Genomic DNA, 10,024 nt, shown 5'->3' on the forward strand with positions numbered 1-10,024 from the left:
GTGCTTAAGGTGCCACAAGGCTGCAAGAGACTGAAAAATCTACCCACTCACCCATCAAAACATGTGGAATTGGGACTTCACGTCTTTATTTCATTTCAGCAGTTCCAATACCGGAGACAAGCTGCTGTAAGGTTTGAGTGGCTGGTCACTCGGTCCTTGGAACCTGCACAGCAAAACCTGAACTCCATAGCATTGACTGGTTGTATGTGCTATTCTCTCCAGAGAATGCACATATCCCTCTTCTGGATCACCATCCCGTTTAGACAGAAGAAACGATATATATTTACACCCCCACACCTCAATTAATATTTACAGTGCAATCACACATTTGCTTACTCAGAAGCAAATCCTACTGTGTTGAATAGGACTTACTTCCAGGTAATCCTGTATAAGATTGCAGCCTTTGATATCTAAATAATTTTGTGCTCAATGAGGATCAAGGAAATAAAAAAGAAACACTTCTATATAATTTCTTCCAGTTTGGTGGTACAGCTCGTAGATCTTCTGACAGGGGAAAAAAGCCTCTAGAAGCCAGCATCCATCTGCCATTAACAGAACCTAAGAAATAATTGGTACATTACTAGGCTGCAGATCTACCTGCACACACATTTCAAATATTAAACACTGAAAGAGAGGTTAAAAAATAGCAATGGAAACTAGGCTAGTGGAAACAGCACTCAGTAGGACTTTAGTAAGGCAACTAAAGACAAAAGAAATCTGAAACCTGTTATAGCCGGAGTTTTGTTTAAGCACTGAAGCATAACATTGAGCTCTACTGGTTGTGTGGCCAATGAGTCAAACCTTTCAAGAGCATTAAAATATTCCTCATTTTATTTACTGGCTGGGCAGCTACCCACACTAGAAAAATGTTTGATGGAGCACTCTACACTAGATCCTATGGAAAAATACAAAAATATTGATCATTTTTCAAAATGTCTTGCATTCAGATTTTAAGCAATGGCAACAGCCATCTTCATTCCTTTTCACAGATCTGTAGCTTTGCCATATATTAAACACAATCCAAATTACAAATCTTCACATTCTCAACTTTTAAAACCACAGCCCTAAGATTAGTCAACAGCCCTGGGGAAAAATAAAAGCTGCACAGGAGTCAAAAGGCAAAATCCTGGCAGTGTCCCCACAAAGCCTGAACTGCAGTTTTTTAAAAAAGCAGCTGCTGAGCTTTACATCAGCCTCATTCTTACTTTAGCTACAGACAGTCCAGCACTTGGACTGCTTTCTACAGCCATTTAAGCCTATGATTACACATAATGAAGAGCTAGAAATATCTTGTGTCTAGGTTTCTATTTTCACCCAAGTCGTCCCTGCTCATGTCTTCAGATACTATTTGAGTTGGATTTAAGAGGCTGGTGCTGCAGAGCTACTTAAAAGAAAAGGAAATATAAAGTAGAACTTCCTTGAAGATTAGTAGTCAAAACACTCAAATGGCAAGATATACCAGACACTTCAGAAATGTAAAGACTCCATGAAAGCTTAAACTACTAACTAGTATGTATTATGAGGATTTTGTATGGGGGAGAAAAACCAAGCTTTTTATTTAGCTAAATTCTGCAGCAGCACAACCAGATGCCCTAATCTGCAACAAAACAAAACATATCTCTCCCGCATCAGTTTCTACAGTCACAGTAGGCACTGCGACCCTCCAACACAGGCTTCCTCAACCTCGGCCCTCCAGATGTTTTGAGACTACAATTCCCATCATCCCTAACCACTGGTCCTGCTAGCTAGGGATCATGGGAGTTGCAGGCCAAAAACATCTGGAAGGCAGAGGTTGAGGAAGCCTGCTCCAACAGTTCCGATTCCACTCCATTGTTTCCCAAAGCAGATGGATGCCAACAACAAAGTCAGAGAAGACTCACTGAAATCAGTGGGAATGTCCATTATTTTCCGTGAATCTATTCAGAGTATGGTGAATTCTGGATACAACCCCAAATCTTATCTACATGGTTAAGTGGCACAATTCTTTTCATAACCCTTAGAGAGTCTTGCTTAGCCTTCTCCAAATTAATTCCCTCCAGATGTTTTGAACTACAACGCCCATCAACTCTAACCATTGGCCATGCTGGTTGGAACTGATGTGAGCTGTAGTTCAAAACACCAGGAGAGCAACAGGCTGAGGAAAGCTGGCCTTGGTGATCACCTCAACACACTTTCACATAATTAACAGCAATACGTTTGTGACTTCTGATTACAACCCTAGCAGAGATAAGCACAAGAATGTTAGATAAGGAGAAATTAGACTGACTCAGTGAAAACAGCCAAAGAATTATCAGAAGCAGTTTTACGGCATGAGATTTATTGCCCATTTATTCTCAATTCTATTGATCCAGCATCAGTATTTAAGCCTTAGCCTATGGCTCACAAGGCAGCAGCTCACCTAGCATTCACTGTGATGGAAATACCACAACCAAATGAGAAGAGCACATATCAAGCTGCCTATCCAGCTACCTCATTTTAAAGGCCATACTCACTGCATTTGCTCCCCCTTCCCATCTCTAAATCAGGATGAATCTTAAATATAAAAATACTATGGGTAACAGCCAACAATATTCCCACTGAAATTAAGTCCATTGATTTCAATGGGTCTACTTTGATTACCTGCACTGGATAGCACCTTAATAATTCAAAGTTTCTTGAAAGATAGAATCGTGTGTATACCAGCAAAATGGCTGGCACACATGTGTGCGGAGATTCCCAGTGAAAAAAACAAAATGCATCCAAGATTGTAGTATTTATAGCTCTACTGTTAGAAAACTTGCACCTAAAACTTTAGAATTCGCTCTGCCCTGTATTTAAAAACTGACACCAATCAAACAGTTGGCAATACCAACTTTCTACATCAAAGCTATTCATTAGTACAAACTCCTCATTCTCTGGTATCACCTTTGAAAAAGAAAACAAAAAAGAACTCTTGGAAACTATAGTGATTAGACATTTTCTCATTAAGAAAAACCCACACCAAAAAACATCAGAAATGCAATGAAGCCATAGCAAGGTAGCACAAGGAACATGGTCAGGAGAGAATTATAATTTCACTGGAATTCCTTCCCATATCAAAAATCATTTGTTTTTGATTGGCCTTTGCTAGTATAACATTTGCATCTTGTTACAGTGATATTTTAACTTAAAAGTTGATTTAGACATTCCTCACAGATTGCTTTTAATAAAAATGTGCTTAAGTTCCTTAGATTTGGAAAACAAAAGTTTGTTAGTTTTGTCACGCTTTCCCTTTGGCAATGATAACCTTTCCCCTCCCCAGCTGCAGAAAATTTGGAATAATCCCTATCCTCAACTGGACTTTATTAATCTGCCAAATCAAAGTGCAACCTGAGGAAAAGCAATTATTTCCAGCTCAACCAATATTAACAAGTTAGTTTTCTCTCCACAGTCACAAGAAGGCCCAACTGCCTGATAAACACTCAATGTCTGGACCAATTAAAGACAATTTTGGAACCATAATATACAAATCCATTCAAGTGCTGGAACTAAAGTTCCAGACAGACTGATCAATAGGCTTTCTGCGAAGAAAAGACCTCTTCAGAAATGAGAATACTGAAGACTCTATGAGGGATTTTCACTAACTAGGCAGTCTTTAGCTGGCCACACAGAGTTATTAATTCAAACCACACACCAAGATCTTATTGCAATATTTATCAACATATACTGCACCACCAGAGATAAAAATCTAAGCATCTTTAAACAGACACACCCTAAACATTTCAGACCAAATGCTACAATAGAAACAATAAGTCTGAGCGAAGACTGACTTTTGTAATGCAAAAAATAAATATCAGATTTTAGAGCAAGTGTCATAATCATCAAAAAGAAAACAAGCCGTGAGATGATAGTAATATGGGGGGAGTGTGGGGTGTGTGTTTTTTACTATTAGACCTCACAGAGCATTACTCTGACCCAAAAACATGAAAGTTTAAGCTAACTACCTGGTCCAAGAAATGTCTTATTTCCCTTTTGTTCAAAGCACATGGTATTCCTAACACCATACAGTCAGTACAATCTTTATGATATGAAGCAGATGAAAAACACATCAGCTAATGGTTCTTCTACAAGTTAGTAGATACCACAGCAAAAAATCTAATGTGGACCAAGAGCTGCAATCCTAAACAAGTTTCAACTGGCTTACTTATGAGTAAACATGCATACACCAGCTGACAACCAAGTGTGATTACAGGACTGGTTCCCTGGATCAGTTGCATATGTGTATGGATTGGGATGCCAGTTTCCCTTCAAACCACTTGCAAAGACTGTAATGTCTTTATTTCTCCTTTTTCAGTTGAGAACTGTAGTCACATAGATTCTTAATCCACCATAGCCTCATTTACAAATTTCATGTATCAGTGTGCCACTCATGGATTTATTTGTGGAGGATACTATTTTGCAGGAACAAGAAAATGGGAGCGTAGAAGTTACAATAATAACTTGTATTCTCATTTGTCAACTTCTGCTTAAAAAACCAACAACTATGAACCTGAACTCATACATTCTCTTTGAGATTTCAGTGGTTTTTCACTTAAAACAACTGAAGTCTTAGAGTGGCATGTCAGACTTCCCACGGAAATAAATTATTGTAATATCCATGTATTTGTTCTGGGCCTTGAGTTACAATGAATTTATTGCTCTCCTATCCCCTAATACCATGCCAGCCATGTTTCCTTATGCCCAATCGCACACAAGCAGCCAGCAATGCAAACTGAGTCCACAAAAACTGTGTATCCTGTGGACACCCACATACACACTGAAGAAGGGAGGGAAGAGAAGGAATTATTTCTCTAGCACATTTTTAAAAATTCAGTGACTGATGATCATTCTTACCCACCGCTGAGAGGCAGTATGGAGTAGCCTAGGGCAATCCAGTCAGTCGGGCAGGGTGATACTACTACTACTACTACTACTACTAATATAGTGTTGGACCATATTCAGCCTCTACTCAGGCATGAAACTCACCATCTCTTAGCCTAGTCTAGTCCACAGGGTTGCTGTGAACAAAAGAGGGCGCACACACTGCCCTAAGTGCCATGAAGAAAGAACACAATAAAAATATAATTAAAATGTTTTAAGAGAAGTGATCGGTAACAAACCTCTGTGAATTTGCTACTTAAAAGAGGGACCATATACAGCTTACAGAATTACACACCAGGGGGAGGAGAGCGTCAGCAATTGTATCTACAGTTGAATTCTCCAATTGACGACAGAGGAAATTCAGGACTTTTCACTTTTTGGGTTGTATCCAATAAGTTTTACTCAGAGAAGATCCACTGAAACTAATGGACCTTAGTAGGACATTTCTATCAACTTCAATGGGTTTACTCAGAGTAGGACCAGCTTCAGAAACAGTCCTATGTTAGATTATTTGTTCTGCTGTAAAAAGATAGCCAATATATGCTGTACCGCCTTATGACATTTCCATGGGCTCTTACCCACAACAGCACCATCAGGATCACTTACGTGTTGCAATACCTTTTAGAACATCCACAGTAAGCTATCAAAACCATGAATAAATAACATACATTTACAATGCCATCTGCTTCGCATAGTAACAGTAAAGAGTTTAAATACCCAAACAAGACTTGGGTAAGCAACTTCAAAATAAAGAGTCAGAGCATTAAGAGCAAGGACACAGTTTCTTTAAAAGTAGCAAAACTATGAGCGTTATTTTAAAAAATAGTGCTGGAGAGTGAGCCCTTAAAATAACGAAAAACAGAAAAGATTATTATGTTCTTTTTAATTATTTTGTTATCATCTATAAATAAAAGCCGTAATAATGACAAAAATCTTTTTATTGCTGTTTACAAACCCAAAGGTCAACATCTTCAAATATTCATTCTTCTCTAAATTCAGCATTAATGTATCTCAGAAGTATTTGATAGTTAAGAGTTCCAGCCAACTTTTAAAGGTAATGTATGCCACCATTACTCCACATTATAGAGTAAATTTCATATGAAATATACAGAACAGGGACCAAGAGGAAGCCTGTTTGCTGACTGTACCTAGAAACAGTACAGTGTGGAAGTGGGAGCCAAGACTGACCATAACATTTCCTTCTCAATTTTTAAAGTCATGATTACATTGTATCTACAGAATATTTCAAAAGTATTATGAGGAAAATCACAAGTTCCAGTCCAACATGAAGTATGACGATAAAGACAGGCAGAATAGCCGGGCCCTAAAAAAGAGTGGGTGTCTACCAATTAAAAAGAGAACGCTTACACCCAGTTTATAAAGGCAACAGAAGGTCTAGCTTAAGGAAGGTTGCATCCTGCAGCTTTCTCAAGGCAGTTACCTATTCAAATAGCCATCTTCCTACATTCCTATTTACACCTACACAACACACATACCATATAACAGGGGAGAAAGTCAGCATACTAAAGAGGCAACTCAATATGCTCAAATCTACTTTGAGTTTATAGGAAATGAGACCGCACAGGTGCTTTTTTCTTTTTTTTTTAAGGCAAGCATTATATTCAAACAGCTTTGTTTGGATGCAATCCCTTCCTCTGCAGTGTTCTCAGTCTAAATACTGCACCACTGAGCTCATACACAGGAGCCAAAAAGCAGGCTCATCAAGGAGAAATCCCCAACCAGCTTTTGCTACCAAATTGTAAACACAGAGCAAAAAAGCAGATGTCTCTATAATGTCCTTGCCAGAGGTATCTTCCTAACCGGGCAGGAACCCACCCACAACCTTGTCTACCAGAGTTCAAGAAATGCTCGATTTGCTCGATTTCATCTTTTCCCTTGAGTAGATTAGGCAGAGAGTCTTTTGTATGTTTCCTTCTCTACAACCCAAACCCTAATTCTATGGTGTGTCATCTTACAAATAATTTTAACCCCTCTTTCTTTGACATGAGGACACAGGTACATATTATCCAATCCATAACCTAAAATACCCATTTTATCTGCTGCAGTTCTCTCTCTCTCTCTCTCCACCCCCTCACCTTTTCCTACAGTGACAGTCAGAAAACCAGTACTGCACAGAGAGTCCCTGACCATTCACGCTGCCATCCTGTACCGAACATAGGCCTTTTCCAATGCCCTAATTGACACATCATGCAAAGTACCCACCTAATGAAAATTACTCCTCTGTCAAGGGTCATAAACTCAACTCCCACTCTGCACTGGAACATGCAGTATCACAGTATTTAAATTTGACAACTGTATCCTGCTCTGCACAGTACCACCATATGCTCCCCATGAAGCCACCTCACAATCCCTTTCACTCCTCTTCATCCTCCATCAGTCTCAGACTTTATACTGAAGGAGGAAAGTGTAAGACAAAAACCACTGTCTATTTCTTGCACAACTAGGGAGCCCACTGAACTAATCAGCTAACTATTTTCCCTTTTCATGCGTAATACAGCACCTCATTCCACCACTTATCATCATGAAGTCTACCCCAGGGCCCATCTGTCACCACTGTCTCTTGTCCTAAAAGAAGGTAAAAATTGTATTCCAACAACCACTTCCTTTTTTATCTCACTTTATTCAAAACTCACACCCTCCCTCTCCAGTTCCCCCAAGAACTCACTTCCTGCTCTATTGGCATGTGCGTGGGTGGAATGGGAAGTGCTGTTCCCACCCATGTACATCATCTCCCCCTTTAGATCCCCTTCCCCCACCTGATGTGCTGCCCCCACTTCCTACTGGGTTGGGAAGGAGTAGAGATTTACATACCAAAATCCCGGCTGCCATCTGTCATCTCAGAGGCCCTCATTCTATGTCGCATCAAACCCCCTCCCCTCCAGCCCATTATCAACTCTCCCCATACCCCTCAACTCTACCAAGATAAGCTAAGAAACACAAAGCCCTGACAAGGATAAGTCTTTAAGCACTGCATTATAAATATGACTTTCTGCCAGAAGGACCAGGATTCCCCCCTTCACTGTTATCTATGGTAAACAGCGAATCTTTGCCTAACTCTTTGAGCTCTGGAGAGTAAGAACTGATGTACTATTTATTACTTATATCCTGCTCTCACTCACTCCTGCCCCCATCCCAAATTTTGTAATTGCCTGATAGTGGCCTATCTTCCCCTCCCCCTTATTTATCCTCTTCCCCAATTGCAGATTCCCTCCTCTCTCTCTCCTCCTTCCCTCCCCCCAGAAATCCTCCTTATTTATTAATTTGAATATCCAATTCCTACTCTGCAAACATACTTCTGAATATCAGGTACTGGGATAGACAATGGGTTGAAGTTATACAGAAGCATCTGGTGGCTTCAGTCTAAGTGAACTTCTGGCAATATTTGTGACTGTACCTTTATTACAATGTCCTTTTCTTTCTTTACCACCCCCTCTCTTTCTGCTCCATTCCAAGCTGGCCTCCCTACTCTATTTGTGTACTCCTTTCCAGCATATTTCAGTCCTCTCCCTCCCCCCATGCATTCCTAACAGTCTCTATTCCCTCCCCCCCTTTTCATTCATCCCCATGTCCCTACTGCCCTGCTCTCCACCCCCACTTCTTCTCTCCTACACTACAATCTGTCATCCCTGACTTATTTCCCTCTCTTCCCCAATTCCCACTACCCTTCCAGTACCTTCACTTCCTCTGTCATCCTCCATCCATTTTCTCCTCCCCTTCTTACTCAGTGTTTCCCTTTCTTCACTTCCTCTTCTCCACATCCCTCTACTCCCACTCTTATTCAGCCCTTCAGTTTCATTCATTCCATTCCCCAGCTGTATCTTTCTATCCCTCTTCCATCCACCCACCCACCTTTTCTCTTCTCTCCTATCTCCCTCCACTGCATTTCACCTTGACCCTTCTCCCCCTGCAAATAGCTTCCAACGTCTGGGACAGGTGGGGGGGGGGGCAAAAGGAAGGTTAATATTCCTACATCATTATCCCCACCACCACCTAAATCCATCTAATGCTGATTTGCTAAACAGTCTTGGGCCTATCAGAGGAAAGGCAGAGTTGGAAGCTAAGTAAAGAAAGAAATATACTATCCAAACCCCCTCCAAAGACTCCAGAGAGCTAGATCCATTGGTCAAGGGGGCAAGAGGCCCTCTCTACTACTTTCACTATAAATGTACCAAAGGAAAGGTTAACTATATCAAAGTCCCAATCCTATGCACTTACCCAAGAATAAGCCCCAACATACAGGACTTAGCTCTGAGTAAACGTGCATAGAATTGTGCTTCTAATAATACAGATGAAATTAACCTTCCGGATGAACTACAATTGTTTAGGAAGGCCAAAGGAGCTGTTTCTTCCTAAACTCCATCTATCCAGCTGACATTTTACAACAACTGCAAGCAAACATCCCTTTAAAAAGAACCTTTGACAGTTAAAACTCCATTTACTTTATGTGGCCTTCTCTTTAACAAGAGAGAGAGAGCTATTTTAAGATGGATAGGTTTTCTATGAGTACAGGAACTTTATGATACTGCTTTAAGTAGCCTATATTTTTAAATGATTGTTAATGTTGCTGCTTTATGTTTTTGAAGTTCTGTTGAGTTTTCATACTACAGAAAATGCCATTAAGTGGAGCTTATGAGTGATGTGGAACCTGTGTGGTCCTCTAGGTGCTGTTGGATTCCAACTTCCATTAGTCCCAGCCAACATGGCCAGAGTTTAGGGATGACTATGGGAGCTGAAATTCCACCACATCTGGAAGGGCATAGATTTTCCATCTCTGATCTATAGGAAATGTACCCATGCAATCATTTCCAATCATACAAACAGTAAATGAGTGAGCCAATAGACATAAAAGGGAAATGCATTTTTTTTAATACAAAGTATAACTAAATCATAAGATGGAAATGTAAAAGGATGGATATTAGCCAACCTTCTGCCCTCCAGATGTTGCTGGACTCCACCTCCCAGCAGCCAGCAAGCCTAATAGTCAGGGATCCTGATAGCTGTGGTCTAGCAACATCTGAAGGGCTACAAATTACCCATCTCTCTGTCAGAAATACAGTAAAAGATTGCAGCACTGGTCATACCCATAGAAGAATCACAGCTGCTTCAGATGTCTTGTGAAGGCTTG

General features: G+C 40.3%; 1 protein-coding gene across 2 annotated transcripts in view; it reads right to left on the bottom strand.

The window, feature by feature from the left end:
- Positions 1-10,024, bottom strand: part of IFFO2 (intermediate filament family orphan 2) — a gene marked incomplete at its 5' end in the record, with an annotated part of 45,096 nt that overhangs the window by 33,489 nt on the left and 1,583 nt on the right. The gene's annotated exons all lie outside the window — the stretch shown is intronic.

The sequence above is a fragment of the Podarcis tiliguerta genome (assembly GCF_965153285.1).
Source record: "Podarcis tiliguerta genome assembly, chromosome: 8".
NCBI lineage: Eukaryota > Metazoa > Chordata > Lepidosauria > Squamata > Lacertidae > Podarcis > Podarcis tiliguerta.